The following is a 20,606-nucleotide window of genomic DNA, read 5'->3' as shown; positions in this document are numbered from 1 at the left end:
GTAGTTATATTCTTGTATATAGGGGGCATTATTATAGTAGTTATATTCTTGTATATAGGAGGAGTATTATAGTAGTTATATTCTTGTATATAGGGGGCAGTATTATAGTAGTTATATTCTTGTATATAGGGGCAGTATTATAGTAGTTATATTCTTGTAAATAGAGGGCAGTATTATAGTAGTTATATTCTTGTATATAGGGGCAGTATTATAGTAGTTATATTCTTCTATATAGGGGTAGTATTATAGTAGTTATATTCTTGTATATAAGGGCAGTATTATAGTAGTTATATTCTTGTATATATGAGGCAGTATTATAGTAGGTATATTCTTGTACATAGGAGGCAGTATTACAGTAGTTACATTCTTGTACATAGGGGGCAGTATTATAATATTTATATTCTTGTATATAGGGGCAGTATTATAGTAGTTATATTCTTGTACATAGGGGGCAGTGTTATAGTAGTTATATTTTTGTATATAGGAGCAGTATTATAGTAGTTATATTCTTGTATATAGGGGCAGTATTATAGTAGTTATATTCTTGTATATAGGGGCAGTATTATAGTAGTTATATTCTTGTACGTAGGGGGCAGTATTATAGTAGTTATATTCTTGTATATAGGGGGCAGTATTATAGTAGTTATATTCTTGTATATAGGCTCAGTATTATAGTAGTTATATTCCTGTATATAGGGGCAGTATTATAGTAGTTATATTCTTGTATATAGGAGGCAGTATTATAGTAGTTATATTCTTGTACATAGGGGGGCAGTATTATAGTAGTTATATTCTTGTACATACGGGGCAGTGTTATAGTAGTTATATTCTTATATATAGGGGCAGTATTATAGTAGTTATATTCTTGTATATAGGGGGCAGTATTAGTAGGTATATTCTTGTATATAGGGGGCAGTATTATAGTAGTTATATTCTTGTATATAGGGGCAGTATTATAGTAGTTATATTCTTGTATATAGGGGGCATTATTATAGTAGTTATATTCTTGTATATAGGAGCAGTATTATAGTAGTTATATTCTTGTATATAGGGGCAGTATTATAGTAGTTATATTCTTGTATATAGGGGGCATTATTATAGTAGTTATATTCTTGTATATAGGAGCAGTATTATAGTAGTTATATTCTTGTATATAAGGAGCAGTATTATAGTAGTTATATTCTTGTATATAGGGGCAGTATTATAGTAGTTATATTCTTGTATATAGGGGGCATTATTATAGTAGTTATATTCTTGTATATAGGAGCAGTATTATAGTAGTTATATTCTTGTATATAAGGAGCAGTATTATAGTAGTTATATTCTTGTATATAGGAGCAGTATTATAATAGTTATATTCTTGTATATGGGGGCAGTATTATAGTAGTTATATTCTTGTATATAGGGGGCATTATTATAGTAGTTATATTCTTGTATATAGGAGGAGTATTATAGTAGTTATATTCTTGTATATAGGGAGCAGTATTATAGTAGTTATATTCTTGTATATAGGAGCAGTATTATAGTAGTTATATTCTTGTATATAGGGAGCAGTATTATAGTAGTTATATTCTTGTATATAGGAGCAGTATTATAGTAGTTATATTCTTGTGCATAGGGGGCAGTATTATAGTTGTTATATTCTTGTATATAGGGGGCAGTATTATAGTAGTTATATTCTTCTCCATAGGGGGCAGTATTATAGTAGTTATATTCTTGTATATAGGGAGCAGTATTATAGTAGTTATATTCTTGTATATAGGCGCAGTATTATAGTAGTTATAGTCTTGTTTATAGGGGAAAGTATTATAGTAGTTATATGCTTGTATATAGGAGAAGTATTATAGTAGTTATATTCTTGTATATAGGGGGCAGTATTATAGTAGTTATATTCTTGTATATAGGAGGTAGTATTATAGTAGTTATATTCTTGTATATAGGGGGCAGTATTATAGTAGTTATGTTCTTGTGTATATAGGGGGCAGTATTATAGTAGTTATGTTCTTGTATATAGGGGGCAGTATTATAGTAGTTATATTAATGTATATAGTGGGCAGTATAATACTAGTTATATTCTTGTATATAGGAGCAGTATTATAGTAGTTATATTCTTGTATATAGGGGACAGTATTATAGTAGTTATATTCTTGTATATAGGGGACAGTATTATAGTAGTTATATTCTTGTATATAGGAGCAGTATTATAGTAGTTATATTCTTGTATATAGGGGGCAGTATTATAGTAGTTATATTCTTGTATATAGGGGCAGTATTATAGTAGTTATGTTCTTGTATATAGGGGGCAGTATTATAGTAGTTATGTTTCTGCATATAGGGGGCAGTATTATAGTAGTTATATTCTTATATATAGGGGCAGTATTATAGTAGTTATATTCTTGTATATAGGAGGCAGTATTATAGTAGTTATATTCTTGTATATAGGGGGCAGTATTATAGTAGTTATGTTTCTGTATATAGGCGGCAGTATTATAGTAGTTATATTCTTATATATAGGGGGCAGTATTATAGTAGTTATGTTTCTGTATATAGGGGGCCGTATTATAGTAGTTATATTCTTATATATAGGGGCAGTATTATAGTAGTTATATTCTTGTATATAGGAGGCAGTATTATAGTAGTTATATTCTTGTATATAGGGGGCAGTATTATAGTAGTTATATTCTTGTATATAGGGGCAGTATTATAGTAGTTATGTTCTTGTATATAGGGGCAGTATTATAGTAGTTATGTTTCTGTATATAGGGGGCAGTATTATAGTAGTTATATTCTTATATATAGGGGCAGTATTATAGTAGTTATATTCTTGTATATAGGGGGCAGTATTATAGTAGTTATATTCTTATATATAGAGGGCAGTATTATAGTAGTTCTATTCTTGTATATAGGGGCAGTATTATAGTAGTTATATTCTTGTATATAGGGGCAGTATTATAGTAGTTATATTCTTGTATATCGGGGCAGTATTATAGTAGTTATATTCTTGTATATAGGGGCAGTATTATAGTAGTTATATTCCTGTATATAGAAGCAGTATAATAGTAGTTATATTCTTGTATATAGGAGGCAGTATTATAGTAGTTATATTCTTGTATATAGGGGGAAGTATTATAGTAGTTATATTCTTGTATATAGGAGCAGTATTATAGTAGTTATATTAGTTATATTCTTGTATATAGGAGCAGTATTATATTAGTTATATTCTTGTATATAGGAGCAGTATTATAGTAGTTATATTCTTGTATATAGGGGCAGTATTATAGTAATTATATTCTTGTATATAGGAGGCAGTATTATAGTAGTTATATTCTTGTATATAGGGACAGTATTATAGTAGTTATATTCTTATATATGGGGGGCAGTATTATAGTAGTTATATTCTTGTATATAGGAGGCAGTATTATAGTAGTTATATTCTTGTATATAGAGGCAGTATTATAGTAGTTATATTCTTGTATATAGGGGCAGTATTATAGTAGTTATATTCTTGTATATAGGAGCAGTATTATAGTAGTTATATTCTTGTATATAGGGGGCAGTATTATAGTAGTTATATTCTTGTATATAGGGGGCAGTATTATAGTAGTTATGTTTCTGTATATAGGGGGCAGTATTATAGTAGTTATATTCTTGTATATAGGAGCAGTATTATAGTAGTTATATTCTTGTATATAGGGGACAGTATTATAGTAGTTATATTCTTGTATATAGGGGACAGTATTATAGTAGTTATATTCTTGTATATAGGAGCAGTATTATAGTAGTTATATTCTTGTATATAGGGGGCAGTATTATAGTAGTTATGTTCTTGTATATAGGGGGCAGTATTATAGTAGTTATGTTTCTGCATATAGGGGGCAGTATTATAGTAGTTATATTCTTATATATAGGGGCAGTATTATAGTAGTTATATTCTTGTATATAGGAGGCAGTATTATAGTAGTTATATTCTTGTATATAGGGGGCAGTATTATAGTAGTTATGTTTCTGTATATAGGCGGCAGTATTATAGTAGTTATATTCTTATATATAGGGGGCAGTATTATAGTAGTTATGTTTCTGTATATAGGGGGCAGTATTATAGTAGTTATATTCTTATATATAGGGGCAGTATTATAGTAGTTATATTCTTGTATATAGGAGGCAGTATTATAGTAGTTATATTCTTGTATATAGGGGGCAGTATTATAGTAGTTATATTCTTGTATATAGGGGCAGTATTATAGTAGTTATGTTCTTGTATATAGGGGCAGTATTATAGTAGTTATGTTTCTGTATATAGGGGGCAGTATTATAGTAGTTATATTCTTATATATAGGGGCAGTATTATAGTAGTTATATTCTTGTATATAGGGGGCAGTATTATAGTAGTTATATTCTTATATATAGAGGGCAGTATTATAGTAGTTATATTCTTGTATATAGGGGCAGTATTATAGTAGTTATATTCTTGTATATAGGGGCAGTATTATAGTAGTTATATTCTTGTATATAGGGGCAGTATTATAGTAGTTATATTCTTGTTTATAGGGGCAGTATTATAGTAGTTATATTCCTGTATATAGAAGCAGTATAATAGTAGTTATATTCTTGTATATAGGAGGCAGTATTATAGTAGTTATATTCTTGTATATAGGGGGCAGTATTATAGTAGTTATATTCTTGTATATAGGAGCAGTATTATAGTAGTTATATTAGTTATATTCTTGTATATAGGAGCAGTATTATATTAGTTATATTCTTGTATATAGGAGCAGTATTATAGTAGTTATATTCTTGTATATAGGGGCAGTATTATAGTAGTTATATTCTTGTATATAGGAGGCAGTATTATAGTAGTTATATTCTTGTATATAGGGACAGTATTATAGTAGTTATATTCTTATATATAGGGGGCAGTATTATAGTAGTTATATTCTTGTATATAGGAGGCAGTATTATAGTAGTTATATTCTTGTATATAGAGGCAGTATTATAGTAGTTATATTATTGTATATAGGGGCAGTATTATAGTAGTTATATTCTTGTATATAGGAGCAGTATTATAGTAGTTATATTCTTGTATATAGGGGCAGTATTATAGTAGTTATATTCTTGTATATAGGGGGCAGTATTATAGTAGTTATGTTTCTGTATATAGGGGGCAGTATTATAGTAGTTATATTCTTGTATATAGGAGCAGTATTATAGTAGTTATATTCTTTATGGGCATGTTATTGTCTTACGAGGGGCATTAACTAATGCATACCGACACCTTCTGTGGGTAACAAATAACAAGAATCCGTATAAGAGTCAACAAGTGCGCTGAGACAAGTACTGACATCTGGCTAAATAATCAGTTCTTGATATAATCCATATATACAGATCTATACATGGGCTGAAACAAACATATTGAGATTTGACTTCAATTTCTCTTCATTTGTTTTAATATTAAATATTCTATTTATTTGTAATGAACTTTGCAAATAGTCTTCATTTAAAAATCACCTACCGTTTTGTGTCTACAGCTCCTATGCAGACTTAGGAGGCTCCATGGTATAAACAAACTCTTTAAATGGAACCTTGTCCCTTATTTTTTAATTAATAACATACAGCAGTGTAATATTTCTTTACATCCACAGTGTTATTTCAGTGCTTATAACAATTATACAATGGGCGCCGCCATATTGATTATATTACCAGTGGGCAAACTTTATAGAAACACTTTGGATTCTTCTCTAGTGAACTCCCGGTCGGTGCCAATTGGGAAATAATGTAATGATAGACAACCAACAATGAAGTGTGCCTGGCTGTGGGCACTTTAAGTCTCCAGTTTATCACAAGGATTTGAGGGGGCTATTTTGGGGGCCGTGTTTGTTTTTTTAGATTGAGTGAAAAATAATATAAAGATTTTATTAGAAATGTATAGGACACAATAACTTAAATCCCAACTGTTCTAAGAGCCCCGATTGGCTAATCCTGCACAATAAGACAGAAGGCTACATCAATGTAGACGTTCAATGACAGAGGTGACAAACCAGAGGGATCTGAGGAGCGTCCTGCATGATGTTTCATGATTGAGTTCCATGTATAGATCCAGTTACTGATATTATCTGGTTCCGGGTCCTCTGCCAGTCTTTAACCCCCGACTTGTCCAACTTTGCCTCAATCATACACTTTTGCACCACATACCAGCTTATTGGTTTGGTCTTGGTTCTTTTGAACAACTCTTTAGGGCTAAACCCTAGGTCCTGTCTGGACCTTCTTACCTTTCCGAGCCGATCGGCTTTAGTTTTGGTGTTCGGTGAACCTGAGATTTTTAGACTGAGAGCTGCACCAAACCAAGGCTTATCCTCATTGAGGAAACCTATGGTGACCACTGGCCAAGCATTCGAGACATATTGTAATAAGACTAGATACCTCCAAATTGTAGTAAAACTTGAAGACTGCCATACAAAACCAAATAATACTTTAACCCCTTTAGGACAAAGCCATTTTTTGTTTTTTCATTTTCGGTTTTCAATCTGCTTCATTCCAAGAGCCATAACTTTTTAATTTTTCCGTCAATAGAGCAGTGTGAGTGTTTATTTTTTGCGGGAGGAGTTTTATTTTCGTTTGGCACCATTTATAGTTCCATATAATGTACTGGGAAACTGAAAAAAAATTATTTGCGGGCTGAAGTTGGCAAAAACTGCGATTTCTCAATGTTTTTTTTGGTTTAGTTTTTATGGCTTTCACCGTGCGGTAAAAACGACAACTTAGCGTATTGCAGTATATCGTCATTTTTACAGGCAGGGCTTAACAGAGCCAGAGTGAAGGAGCCCTGGGGGGCTTCATTAGGCCCCTGGGCTGCCATAAGAACCATCGTCACCCCCCGATCTCACTTCAGGGGGGTCGATGAGCTGTCAGTGGGAGCCGCCCCCCTCTTTTCAACGCCTCAGATGCTGCGGTCGCGATTAAACACAGCATTTAAGGGGTCAAACAGCCAGGAACAGCACGATCGCTGTTCCTGGCTGTTACTCCCGGGTGTCCGCTGTAAAATACAGCCGACACCCACGGCATGTGGAGCGCGCTCAGCACGTGAGCACGCTCCCAACATCACCCCCCTGCACCCGGACATAATAGTATGTCCGGGTGAGCGAAGGGGTTAATACAATACCTAAATAATACCTCCATACAGTATCCAAATAATACTACCTTATATTGTCCATTTAACAGTCCTGAAGGACCACCAGTCCAGTCCTCAAGGGCCAAGTTTGCTACCTCCTAAAACTTGCCCTGATCACTGACAATTATGAGCGATGCACAGATGATATTAAGTGTGGAGCAGTGGAGTAGAAGTTGATGTATTTCCATTGTTGCTATTTTTTAGGATCCGACTGGTTCCTTCATCAAGTTTCCATCCAAAAACATCTTGAGCTTACAGGTGCTCTCTTCAGTCCAAAAAGATGGTTGATAAGTTCATTGGCCAAGAAGATGTCACCGTCCAGCAGAAGATGGTTGATAAGTTCATCGTCCAACATCATGTGACGTCATCACACCTGCATGATGACATCACTAATCCTCTTGGATTGTTCTGCATAAAGAGAATCATTAGGACATAAAAGGAACACGATTATAAGACATGATATTCTTCTTAGTGGACCCATTTTCTGATTGTTCATTACTTATATATAAGGTTTGTTCTTAGACAAAAAAAAGTCAGATACAATACAATTCTAAGTGACAATACACCCCAAGGTCAGTCCCTTTACAGAACATCCACGTCTTTTTGAGAAATAGATTTACTAGTACATAAAAACATGTAGGGAAGGCAGCCAGATACAAGGGTAAAGGGATAAATTAATATACACGATGGCTGTTTTAAAGAAACATAAGCGTTTATAGATGCTTTAATTTAAGGAGGATCTGTCCTAGTGATGGATGTAAAGTAACACCCCTAAAGGTGGCCATACACATTAGTGGGTGGTGTCTTAGCGGGAGGTGCATGACACCAAAGTAAAAAGAGAATATCTGTGTCATGCTCCGCCCCCTCAGTGCTTGCACTAGAAATAACACAGTGCATTAGTTTCTTCTGGAGCGTTCCTTGAATAAACAATGCAGGAGGCAGTAGATATTGTGAGACCCGACATACCATATAAATCAGGGCGCAGTTTAGCAGAGATTTCCTATTGTCGCCATTCACGGATTAATGTCGGATTATTACTGGGTCACCTGTAGACCTCCTTATGAATAGAAATCGAAGCATTCTCTTATACCAATAACATCCTAGAAATTTCCATTTACAAACCTGTCACCCCGTGCTGAGTCCGCAGATTGTGAACTATACAGCTACAGATAAGGCGTGTGCTCCTTTACATTTCTTGTAGGTCTAAAATTGATGACATTTATATCCCAGCTCTATATTTTCTCTATAAGAAAACATATCCGACCTCTTCCTTTTATTTATTTTTTGTCCGTTAGCCCAATGGTTTAGAACATACATTAAAATTCCTTTAAGAACATGTCCAATAATCAAGAGTTCTATACCCTTTTCTATGACCATCTGATAATCCAGCATTTATCAGGTACCATTGATGCCAGATTAAAGGTTACTCTAGTGGTTTTCTTGATATGACTGCTAATCCCATACAATAAAATTCATATAATAAAGCACCATTGGAGGAGGCCTTCCTATCATACTCGAAAGACTAGAAGATTTACAATAATGCTGTGAGCATGCTTTTGGATTATGGATTATCAGATCATTGGGGTCCGTTGAAGGGTTTTAAGGTCTGTTGAAGGATGCTGTTGTCTGATGGGGTCTGTTGGAGGGCAGTATGTAATTTTGGGGTCTGTTGGAAGGTGGTGTGTTATTTTGGGGTCTGTTGGAGGGTGGTGTGTTATTTTGGGGTCTGTTGGAAGGTGGTGTGTTATTTTGGGGTCTGTTGGAGGGTGGTGTGTTATTTTGTGGTCTGTGGGAGGGTGGTTTTGTCTGCTAGGGTCTGTTGAAAGGTGATGGGGTCTCATGGGATATGTTAAAAGGTGCCGGAGTCTCAATGGATCTGTTTAACGGTTTTGGGGTCTATTGAAGTGTTCTGGAGTCTGTTAAAGGGTTATTGGGTCTGTTTGGGGTCTGTTATAGAGTGCATGGGTCCTTTAAATGGTTTTGGGGTCTTTTTAAGTGTTCTTGGGTCTGTTGAAAGGAGCTGGTGTCTGTTAGGGGCCATAGAAGGGTATTAGGGTGTGTTGAATGGTACTGGTATCTGTGAAAGAGTGCCGGAATCTGTTGGGGACCTTTGGTGGGTTTTGAGGTCTCTTGAAGGTTCTTGGGTCTGTTGGGGTCTGGTAAAGAGTTTTTGGGTTTGTTGGGTCCTTTGAAATGTATTGCGGTCTGTTGAAGGTTTTGGGGAGCCTTTTGAGGTGTTTTTTTTAAAGGGTGCTTGGGTCTGTTGAAGGGTTTGTGGGTCTGCTTAGGTGTTCTTGGGTCTGTTGAAGGAAGCTCCGGTATGTTGCAGTCCTTAGAAGGGTTCTGGGTTCTGTTGGGAACCTTTGGTGGGTTTTAAGGTCTGTTGAAGGTTCTTGGGACAGTTTGGGGTCTATTAAAGGGTTTTGGAGTCTGTTGTAGTCCTTTGAAATGTGTTGCAGTCTTTTGAAGGGTTATTGGTTCTGTTGGGGGTTCTTTCAAGGGTCCTTTGGTCCATTAAAGGGTTCTGGGGTCTGTTAGGGGGTCTGATAAAGGGTGAGGGGTGTCACTTCTTTTAAAACTGTGTGCTTTGGAAATGATAGTGTTAAAAATTGCAAACTCTGCAGACAGGTAGAATTTTTATTGGGTCCAGACTTAGAAATGTCATTATAAAAGTCAGACAGATCTATATTTATAAATGTTATCTGACTATTCTAACACTTAGTCAATTAGGAGGAAAAAAATAAGTACATTTGGCAGCCGGTTTTCTCACCCTATTGACACACTCAACCTCCACATAAATCATTGATGGGCCTGCTCCACTCTCTATCATATCATATTCATGTTAATAATGCACATCGTGGCTGAGAACACGTTAGATATATTGTAGACCTGTCCCCGAGAACACAGAAGACCTGGAGGAGCAGCACGGAGTGTCCAAGCGCAACCAAAAAGTTCAACTATCTGTAAAACTTCCGAGAGTTCATGAAGTTCAGAGAACTATTGACTTGTGTTCTGTCAATCATATGGATGCATTGATTCCTTAGCAAATTGAATTTAAGTACCATCAATATTTTAGACCTGTGTTCGCTTAGCACATGGGCAGAGGAATGTGTCAGCCATCTTTGTTTTGGCGCTCTCCAGCTAAATATGGAGCATAGAGCTCCCTTCCGTGGACAGAAATGCAGCAATGAGGGATCAGAGACTGCAGCCCCTATGTCTGGGACCCTAATTGTTTCTCTGCCCCATTAGAGAACATTGGAGATAAATGTTTCTCACCTCGTCCCGATCCAGCGCCGCTCCTTCTCACACTTGGGTCTAATTGGGAACCGGCCTGCTAAGATGAAGTCACTCCTGGCAGCAGATATAAAAGAAGATTCTGTTATGGACCACTGCTTCTATGGTACGGTACATGTCTTTACTACTAGCCTCTGTCTGTTCCGCATTTTGACCCTTAACTTGACCTTCGCATCACCTCTGGATTTACGCCACTGTCTTGCTCCCTCTGGTTCAGTCTCCTGATTTGTCCGATCTCCTGGTTATTGATCATTTGACCTTGGTTATGTCTCGGTCTTCTAATCTGGATTGTTGCCGCATTGTAACTCCCAGTATCGACTTCTTCGTTTCTGACTTCTATACCTCATCTGCTCCCGATGCTGCTTTGTCAATCAGTGACTACTCTGAAAACCGCAACCTGGAAATTTGACCGGTAAAGACCATACACGCATTTTGGGGAGATTTCTTAGGCTCCGCACCTCAGTTTAGCCAGCACCAAACCAATTGTGGTACAAGGGTCCTTGTCTCTGTTGAGAGTCGTAACATTAAATTTGTCCTTTACTATTGTTATTAAGTCTCTGCAGTAGGTCGACTTGCAATACTATGAAAAACTAAAAAACAAACACAAAAATAATAATAAGTAAAATCATCAAGTTATATCAAATGTAAACTCAGCTCTGCTACGTATAAATCAGGCTAAATGCACAATTATGGGATCGGGGTACAAGGATCTATCACACTACAAACAAGTATTGTAGGTGTTAAGGATCTGCCAGGCACAGCTTCTGTATCCACGCCCATAGGTAATCAGTCTGCACCTGCTTCTATGTCTGTGAGACTGACTCCATCTTCCACCACTCAGGATGGCAGGCTTAGGAGTGGGAGAGCCTATCACAGCCTGGCCAGACGGAGCTAGTTCCCACCCTCTGTCTATTTATACCTGCCTTTCCTGTTCCTCCTTTGCTTGTGATTTTTCTCTGTTGGTTTCCTGGCCCTGCTGCAGCTTCTGTACTATTTGACCCTGCTTCATATGACCCTGGCTTACTGACTACTCTTCTGCTCTGCGTTTGGTACCTCGTACACTCCTGGTTTGACTCGGCTCGTTCACCACTCTTGTTGCTCACGGTGTTGCCGTGGGCAACTGCCCCGTTTCCCTTTGTTCTGTGTTTCCTTGTCTGGTTGTCTGTCGTGCACTTACTGAGTGTAGGGACCATCGCCCAGTTGTACCCCGTCGCCTAGGACGGGTCGTTGCAAGTAGGCAGGGACTGAGTGGCGGGTAGATTAGGGCTCACTTGTCTGTTTCCCTATCCCTGTCATTACAGTAGGTTTATGATCCTATACGGTATGATGTCATCATATACACCATAGCATATCACCTCATTGGTAGTTGCATGGTAGAGTCCAGCTTAAGATTTCGCACCTGGGCTTAGGAGTTTGGATGAGAAGGATGGTCCTACCTATCTCCAACCATTGGCTTAACTGGTGGTGGTATTCTCTCCATTATGTTTTTCCCCCTGCTATCAGTTGTTTCAATGTACTGAGGCCTACTGGGAAAGAAGAACCAAAACATGGGCCCTCTTAGAATAAGAGAAAAGTTCCATCGATATCTTCTTACTCCTTGCTCATGACTTTGGGTTGACCATTCTGTAGAAGGATGTTCAGAGTTCCTTTTTTATAGAGAGTACTGCATTAAGATGATGAGTATGATAAAAATGAGTGTGGGAAGGAAAGCGATTGTCCTCCTGCCTATCTGGACTCATTGTCACTTGGTTGACTGGACTATCCCTCACTTCTTCCTCCAGTGATTTTGGCTTCCATATTGAGTTTCCTATTGGTAAAAAGGAATAACCAAGTCAGTGACCTCTTGAGACCTTTTCGACCTGCATAATTGGAGTATACTCTTTTTGTCAACTCTTTGTGTTCGACTGGTGGGCTATAGTTACCCTACTGAAGCCCCCAAGCATTGTGTCCTGGCCGCATTGGAACCCACATTGTTACAGATTCTCAATTAGATGGGAATGTTAATCCCCTGAATGGTTGTTACCAAATACACAACCAATTTCTGGATTGCTTTCCATCCTGGTGTGATTCAACAGTCAGATTCATGAGGTCTTCTGCCTGAGCTATGGATCGTGAAGACTCCTAAGAACATCTACCAGGTTCACACACTTTTGTGGTCCTCATCTGGAAATAGATCCTTTAACAGTAATTTATTTGACTCTAGCTAAACCAAGGTGTGGAGTTTAAGCAATTTCCTAATTTTTCATCCTAGAACAACACCAAGTTTTTTTTTCCCGGTTGGAGTCCCAGGTTGTGGCCCCAGAGTAGTCACCAATTGGCGGCTTTTGAGCTGTAGGATTCTTAGGAGTGATGTGAAATCAGAATCCAGAGGTTGTCACCAGGAGAGTGGTCAGGATGCGGCAAACCAGAGGAGAAGCCCAAAATGGAACAAGAAGATAGGCCAGTGGTTGAAACCAGGAGGTTCGAACTACACGTACCAAGCGATAAAATCTGAAGGAGCATGAGAAAGGCGTAATCCAAAGGCAAAGCTAAGGTCAGGGTCAAAATACAGGTAACCTTATGAAATATTCCGCTGTGTGACATCATCAGAGTGGTTCATGGAAACCCGAAGTGGCCCGTCACTGTCGGTGGCCGCGAGCAGGACAGCGGCACTGGATCGAGCCGAGAAAACCCAGACATGTACTTGGATTTTGACAATCTTTGGATTTGTACGCCATCTCTTACCCTCCCTTATACTTTTTAATCTCCTATTTGTTTCCATATGTTCTATGATGTCCCCAAAGTATCACAACCTGTGCTCGCCAGAAGACTCGAGAGCAATTACCAGAAAATAATACAACGTGATATTTTATTTCCAGCTTGTATCATTTAACACAAGGCAGAAAAGCTGCTGCATTGTAAAGCAGAAGGTCATAGCCGTGCTTACAGATTTCTCTTGTATGTAAAACAAAGAGTGATTTCAATGGTACCATCATAAAATACTCTGCGGGAATAGTGGTGACTACTCCAGTGTATTATGAGCTTGTCATACAGAAACAAAAAGCATTGAATGCAGGTCAAGCAGCGCCGAGAGTCAATATGCAGACAAGACCTTCCAAGTTTCCATCAAGCTCAAGTGGACAAAAGCTTTTCTTCTACCAGAAGGATGAATTCAGACACATTGTCATCCAGCTGTCTATGTGGTGGAGGCCCGACCAGCTGGTGGCTCAGGGAGATGTGTCTCCAAATGAATTGAGAAGAGATCGTCTAAGTGATTGTGATTGCGTTATATGGCTCTTCAGCCATTGCAAAACAACAACTCCCAGCAAGCTCCTTCAGCCGCAGATTACAGGAATGCTTACAGGATGATCAAATCACATCAACTGTCTTCAGGATAGGCATATCTACCATATACTGTATATATGTATCCCATATACTACCGCAGCTAGAGATTACTCCATACACAGTGCCACAGTCAGACAATGCCCCCATAAATAGTACCCTAACCAGAGAGTGCCCCCATATACAGTGCTCCAGCCAAAGAGTAATCTCATAGAGAGTGCCCCAGCTAGAGATTCCCCCCATAAATAGTACCTCAACCAGAGAGTTCCCCCATATACAGTGCTCCAGCCAAAGAGTAATCTCATAGAGAGTGCCCCAGCTAGAGATTCCCCCCATAAATAGTGCCCCAGGAGGAGAGTGCCCCTATAAATAGTGCCCCAACTAAAGAGTGTGCCTATAAATAGTGCCCCAGGTAGAGTGTCCCCATATACAGTGCTCCAGCCAGAGTGTGATCTCATGCAGAGTACCCCAGCCAGAGATTGTCCCCCATTAATAGTGCCCCAGGAGGAGAGTGCCCCTATAAATAGTGCCCCAGCCAGAGAGTGTCCCCATATACAATGCTCCAGCCCTAGTGTCCCCATATACAGTGCTCCAGCCAGAGAGTGATCTCATATAGAGTACCCCAGCGAGAGATTACCCCCATAAATAGCGCCCCAAGAGGAGAGTTCCCCTATACATAGTGCCCCAACCAACGAGTGCGCCTATAAATAGTGCCTCAGCCAGAGAGTGACCCCATAAATAGTGCCCCAACCAGACACTGATACAAGAAATAATGTACCAGCAAGAGAGTGCCCTCATAAATAGTGTCCCAGCCAAAAAGTGCCCACATAAATAGTGCCCTAGTCAGAGTACCTGCCGGTAAGTATTTTCAGGCACAGGTGCCAGCCAGAAAGACCCCCCATACACAATGGCCTAACCAGAGGGTGCCTCCATAAATAGTGCCCCAACCAGAGAGCTCCCCCATATACTGTGCCCCAGCCACAGAGGGAAAAATACACATACCATCTCCCCGCTCCAGCGCTGAGTATGTAAACCGCTCATGACCTAAGATTTTGAAGGAGACTTGAATGCCCGGCTGGAAGAGGGTAGGCAAGTATGTCGAAAAGAGTTAGGAATAGAAAAACAATATTGCTTTCTTCCAGAAACAGCGCCACGCCTGTCTGAGTCTGGTATACAAGTATATATGACTGAGCTGCAATACCAGGCAAAACTCAAAGACGAAAGTGGCGCTGTTTCTGGAAGAAAGCAGCCATGTTTTCCTAATCTCATTCAATCCCTTTAAAACCTAAAAATTATTAGTTTATGGTAATCCGGCATCTGTTTGGGAAATTTACTATATTTGAACTATTTTACCGGCTCATGCCGTAAAAATATCATCGAAATAAATAGATAACAATGACCTACTGTGATCGCTCGGATTAGTCAGGTTCACCCTGCTGGGCATTTTAATTTGTTTCTGTATATTTTTTTATTTTTGCCTTGTGTATGTGTCACGGAATAAATGAAGGCTCCTTGTGACCCCGTCAGTGCAGAAAACTCTGTTCTCACTCCCACTAGTGGAGGAAGTTGCACATCGTGGCCCCCGCGCTCTCCATCCCACAACATGTAAACATATCATTTGCACGTTAATGAGATAAAATAATCTGTTATTTCATATGCTTCTTGTTGAATCCTGACCTGATCCAAGAACAATGAGCTGACGTTTTGGTAGCGACAAGATCACAGATTCTTCTACTTATTCAGTGGCTTTCATAGGGGATGAGGGGCTCTAAAGCAATGATAAAAATTAGGCCCCCTTTAAGCAGCTGCCTGACACCACCACATTCTTCAAGTCAGGGATTCAAAATAACAGATCAGATCGCCCCCTACGCTGTCATTTATTGAATCACAATGTAGCTGCTAAATTATTCCAGTCTTAACCCTTTATCAGCCAGTCTGAAAATCCATAATCACTTTGAATGATAAGACTTGCATTTCGGAAACGCTCAGTTTTTTCTTTGGAGATCTATTCAGTTCCTTGCAGACTATTCATTTGAGAAAACACAATTTATTTCTCTATGGTAACAAGGCTGAATTATGGTTAAGCCTCAAGTAAGGCTGATAAGAGTCCATTGGAGTTTTTCGTACCTACGAGTTGAGTCATGCTGTCCTACCTCCTAATCAGTCCTAAGTATCTGATGGAGGAAATTGGGTGATTTGTCACCTTAGTAAACATTGGTAATGGAAGTCATAGGTATTACGAAGGAGGCAACTTTTTGAGTAATAGTTTTTTTGTGTGCTTTACATAGAAACATTAAATCTTGATGGCAGAAACAAAAGAAACAAGAAGTCAATCTAATTTGCCCCCTTTTTGTATTTTTTTTTACATTTATAATTTTTACATTTGTATTGTTCATTTCTTTTTTTGTTTCTTAACAATATTTTTTATATGTTTTTTATTATATTTATATTTATTTTTGTTATTTTTGTTTTATTATTATTTTATTTATTTGCTCCTCTATAATTTTTAGCTACTGTTTTTCTACATGTATATTTTTTTATTTTAGTTTGTTTTCTCTGAATTCTTTTTATTTCCTTTACTTTTTTTAACCTTTGTGCTGTTTATTTAGGGTTTTCATCCTTGTTTTAGGAGAGGTTTACATCTACTGTATCTAGCCCCTTCATTTTTGTACACCATTCACTATATTCAACCAGGCAGGAAGACATTTGTGCTCATGGGTGCAAATAAATTGCTTTCCTACAATACAACGACTTATGAGTTTGCCCATTTATAAAATGTCATCATTAAAAACCCATAGGACATATTTTTGACAAGTTCCATTTTTTATTTACCCTTGTGCCTTGCAGACATCAACTGTTCAGAGTGGTACTTAATTAAAAAAAATTAATGTAATGGTCTGGCAAATCATTCTAGTCATTATGGGTCGGGGACAGGCTGGGTATTTTTGGGGCCATGAAATCCTATTTACACATTGGAGCAGATTTACTATTCAAATTGAGCTAGAATTTTGGCGTACATGCCGTGCCCCACATTAACTGTTTTAGACACTTCTATCGACACACTCGACAAGGGGTATGGCTTAGCAGGGTGTAGTCTAGTCGAAATAGGACGCGGCTTAAAACGCGTCACCGTACACCAACTAAGCCAAAATCAAAAGCTGGCATAAGGAAGAGTCTAGCATGTCTAGCTAGGTGCACCCAAATTTATCATACAGCATGCCCCACTTTGGTTTACACTGTCTAAAACTTAGACAGTATTAGTAAATCTACCCCATTGCATTGCATTTTTTTTTCTGCCAAGATTTCTATTAGATTTGGAACCCAGTGCTGTTTTTGAAACTGGCGTAGCATTTTTGGGTCTTTTTCCCGAGTCACCACCATATAATCTGCTCAAGGGTGTAACTTCCAGGTTATCAGGGGTCTATGGGGTTCCCACAGGTAAAGGAGGCCCAACACAACGAGCAGCAATGTATTTCCACAAATGAGAAAGGGTAAAGATCTTGATGATGGAGGAGGAGAAAAGGGCAGTAGATAAGTAAATGCAGAGGACAAGACCAAAAAGAGCCGATAATCAATGAAGTTTAATAGGCTATTTTTTTTAATAATAACCCCATAAAAAATAGACCCTAGCAGCAAGTGATTGTCTTCCAAGTCAGTTGCAAACGGGATGGTCTTTGGGAGAGATCATAGTTGTCAGAGCGTGGGCCCACCAGAGAATCCCGTGGTAATCTGGTGGGCCAATCCTACCCTAGGTGTGGCGGCCTGCTGGCCATTGTACAACCTCATTGCTTCTCTGATATAAGCCAATATTCATAAAAATGCATTCTACGTGTCAAGGTCTACAGCTCGTAGAGAAGCCAAAAGAGAGGCCAAGTTTGTCTTGTGTTTTTGGAAACTTCTTGTAGAAGATCAAAGTCAACACGATCTCCTCTCCACTGGATATTATGTCTACATCCAAAATTTCGAAGATGAGAGATGTTCTCCGTACTATCACACCCATAAAGAATTTTCTACAAGAACATCGATATACAGTCTTTACTTGCTCCATAACTAAGGAGCCTTGAAGGCCACTTGAGAACAGGATGATGAGTTCTTATTCTTCTTCTTCTGAGCAATACAGAATTTAATCTGATGCTGGAGAAGGAATTAGTCATGTGAAGTCACCGATCCAACTACAATATATAGAAGACATATATGGTGAGAGGGTAGATATGCCTGGTATGTGTCAATAATAACAGGAGATTTCGGAATTTCATTCTGCCACTTTATTTGTAATTAGCAATCAATACTAATTAGGCTTTGATGTGATGATGTCATTCATAAACTGCTACAATGGCTGTAATTAATCACTCCAATTAATGTGCATTTTTCCGAAACAGAAAGGCAACATTTACTGTATAGTGTGTGACTCTTGGCGCCAGTTATAGCCCTATAAGATAACCAACCTACAATCACATTATGACCACCGTCTAAATTAGTTTGAAGATTTCCTTTCTCGTGCCCCCTCTTATTTTGGTGAAAGGATTTATTCTTATCGGTTTTTTCTTGCTTAATAAATTCTTGTCACTCGGCGTCATGTATAAGCCAGACAATCACTTTAATTTTCTATGCTTAGTATATGACTAGATTCTATATGGAAGAACCTTCTGTAATTGGGGATGGTGTGGGGGCCTAAACATGTACAAGAAGGGATTCCTAGTCTGATTTTTGCTGTGCATTCCCCTCTTACTTGTACACCCTTGATGAAAGATATATGTGGTGTTCAAAAGACTATATTAGAAATATAATATAGGTATAGGTATGGCTGTGTTAGCTCCAGCGTGGATATGCTTCACTAGGACCAGTGGTATACTCTACCAGTAGTAGAATGTATCCGTCATTTAGAAAAAATGGGGAGAAACCTCCAGCTCACCAAATCCTGCGTCCCAGCCTGACACCTCGCACGGATCTCCGAGACGGCCCACGGTGGAAGTTGCAAGAAAAAAGGAGAAATGATCCAGCGCTGTGTCGGGATAAAAAGGATACGTGGATCCCACTTTTATTGGCAATAGAAGATATAAAATGTAGAACGAGACGCAGTCCCAGGATGGTTGATGGTGCGGGCGTGTGCCGGAGCCTACGCGTTTCAAGCACCGACCGTGCTCTTAGTCATTTAGTTTCTTCCCTACACAATGTAAAAGGTAATACCAGTTGAGTGTAAATTTTTTACTACCTGATCAGATCCTGTATTTTTTTGTCCCTAGGGGGCAGTAGTATACTATGCACTATGCAGTTCTGGCAAACATTAATCTTAGCTGAATGTGAGTAACAACCATTTTTCTGAGCTAGAAATGTGCTCAGTGCAGTTGTCACATCCCTTCCCTTGTTCCTCTGGGCAGTTTAGATTAATTTAATTTCTCAGAGATATTACGCACAGAAGAAAGTTTCTATCAAGAAAAAAGGCAAATTAATGCAGTTAATGTGTCTTACACTAGGTGGTGCTTTACTGTACTGTACTTCCGACCAGAAGAAAAATTTCTTAGTGCTTCCTGTTGTTCATAGACATGTGTCCCCTGAACAGCACATCCTGTGGATGGGCATGGTATTGCATGTAAAACGTATTAATAGTTTTAATGAGAAACTGTCATTAGTCTTAGCTCTCCTGATGAATAAACAACACAAAGTGAGAGTCCCAAAGTAAAGCTTATCAATCTCATTCATGTCATACCTATATTTACAGTTGTGAGAGGAATCCACTGATCCCTTAGTTGGATATAGACATAGGAAAATGGTTGGCTAACAGTTCTAAATAAAAATGTTGCCGTGGCTGAACATGCATGTTATCTCAATGTATGGGATAAGCAACCACTCTTGCACCACTTATCTCTGGTAGTAACAAATCAGGTCGAACAGAAACTATTCATCTCTATGAGTTCATTTCAGCTTCTGGGTGCCAATGTAGACATTAGATTTTTGATGGACCTGGACCTGCTAACTAAAATCCAATGTTTATGGTCAGCTTTGCACTGGATCAGATTTAATTTTCCAGCTACATGATCACTTTACACATTTGTTTATTTACATGACACTCAAGGCAAAATGTATACACTGTATCATGCCAAGTGCCGGGCCTGAGGGGGTGGAGCATGACACAGGGATTCAAAATACCCCAGAGAGAGAAATCTTTAGTAATGCTCCGCCCCCTCAGGCCCTGCACTAGGAATGGCAGTGTATCAATTTTTCCTGGAGTGTTCCTTTAATTCATGCAATAGTTGGCATTTTGTATTACTATAGAACACACAAAAGAGCAGATTAAAATGTTTCTTTCCCCGTGTAGGGATTTTATCCTGTTACACACATCATGTGACACGTTACATCCATGTAATATCCATGATGTTCCGCAGTTTTTACACATCTCAGTACCAGAATAGCAAGACTATAAATAACTATAAGAAGCACAGTCTCTGTATAGAACCTGTAGCCTTGAGCTGAGGATCACATCACGATTCTCTGTACCAGTCCCACGCAAACCTCATCCAGATAGACTGGAGAAAAAATTTATGCTATAAAAAACAGCTTAAATCAAGTCTTTCATTCAGTCTGAAAAGAAAAAGCGCTTTTCAATTTATTCTATCTTCGCCGCCTCTCTTCATGTTGGAGATTACTTCAGAATCTGATGTTGTAATAGATATGGAGTACGTATATGACAGAATGTTACCTTGTTACACTAAGAGAGAGAGTTTTTTTCTTTAAGGGTTAGGAGTCAACACTTGATCCTGCTCGATGGTTTCTCATTCTAGAAAAACAAGGAAAAAATAACATAGAGATAATAAATAGATAGATAGAA

The 20,606-nt window shown here is 38.3% G+C and overlaps 1 long non-coding RNA gene across 1 annotated transcript in view; it reads right to left on the bottom strand.

Moving 5' to 3' along the window:
* Positions 1–18,099: 18,099 nt before the first annotated feature.
* Positions 18,100–20,606, bottom strand: part of LOC142656523 (uncharacterized) — a 35,761-nt gene continuing 33,254 nt past the window's right edge. The window contains exons 3-4 of the long non-coding RNA XR_012849710.1: positions 20,478–20,555; positions 18,100–18,944 (exon numbers count right to left, since the gene is read on the bottom strand). This is a non-coding gene — a long non-coding RNA (uncharacterized LOC142656523). The remainder of the gene's footprint in view (positions 18,945–20,477; positions 20,556–20,606) is intronic.

This window comes from Rhinoderma darwinii, chromosome 6, assembly GCF_050947455.1.
Source record: "Rhinoderma darwinii isolate aRhiDar2 chromosome 6, aRhiDar2.hap1, whole genome shotgun sequence".
Taxonomy (NCBI): Eukaryota; Metazoa; Chordata; class Amphibia; order Anura; family Rhinodermatidae; genus Rhinoderma; species Rhinoderma darwinii.
The sequence above is the reverse complement of the archived record's forward strand: the minus strand, read 5'-3'. Positions and strand labels throughout refer to the sequence as shown.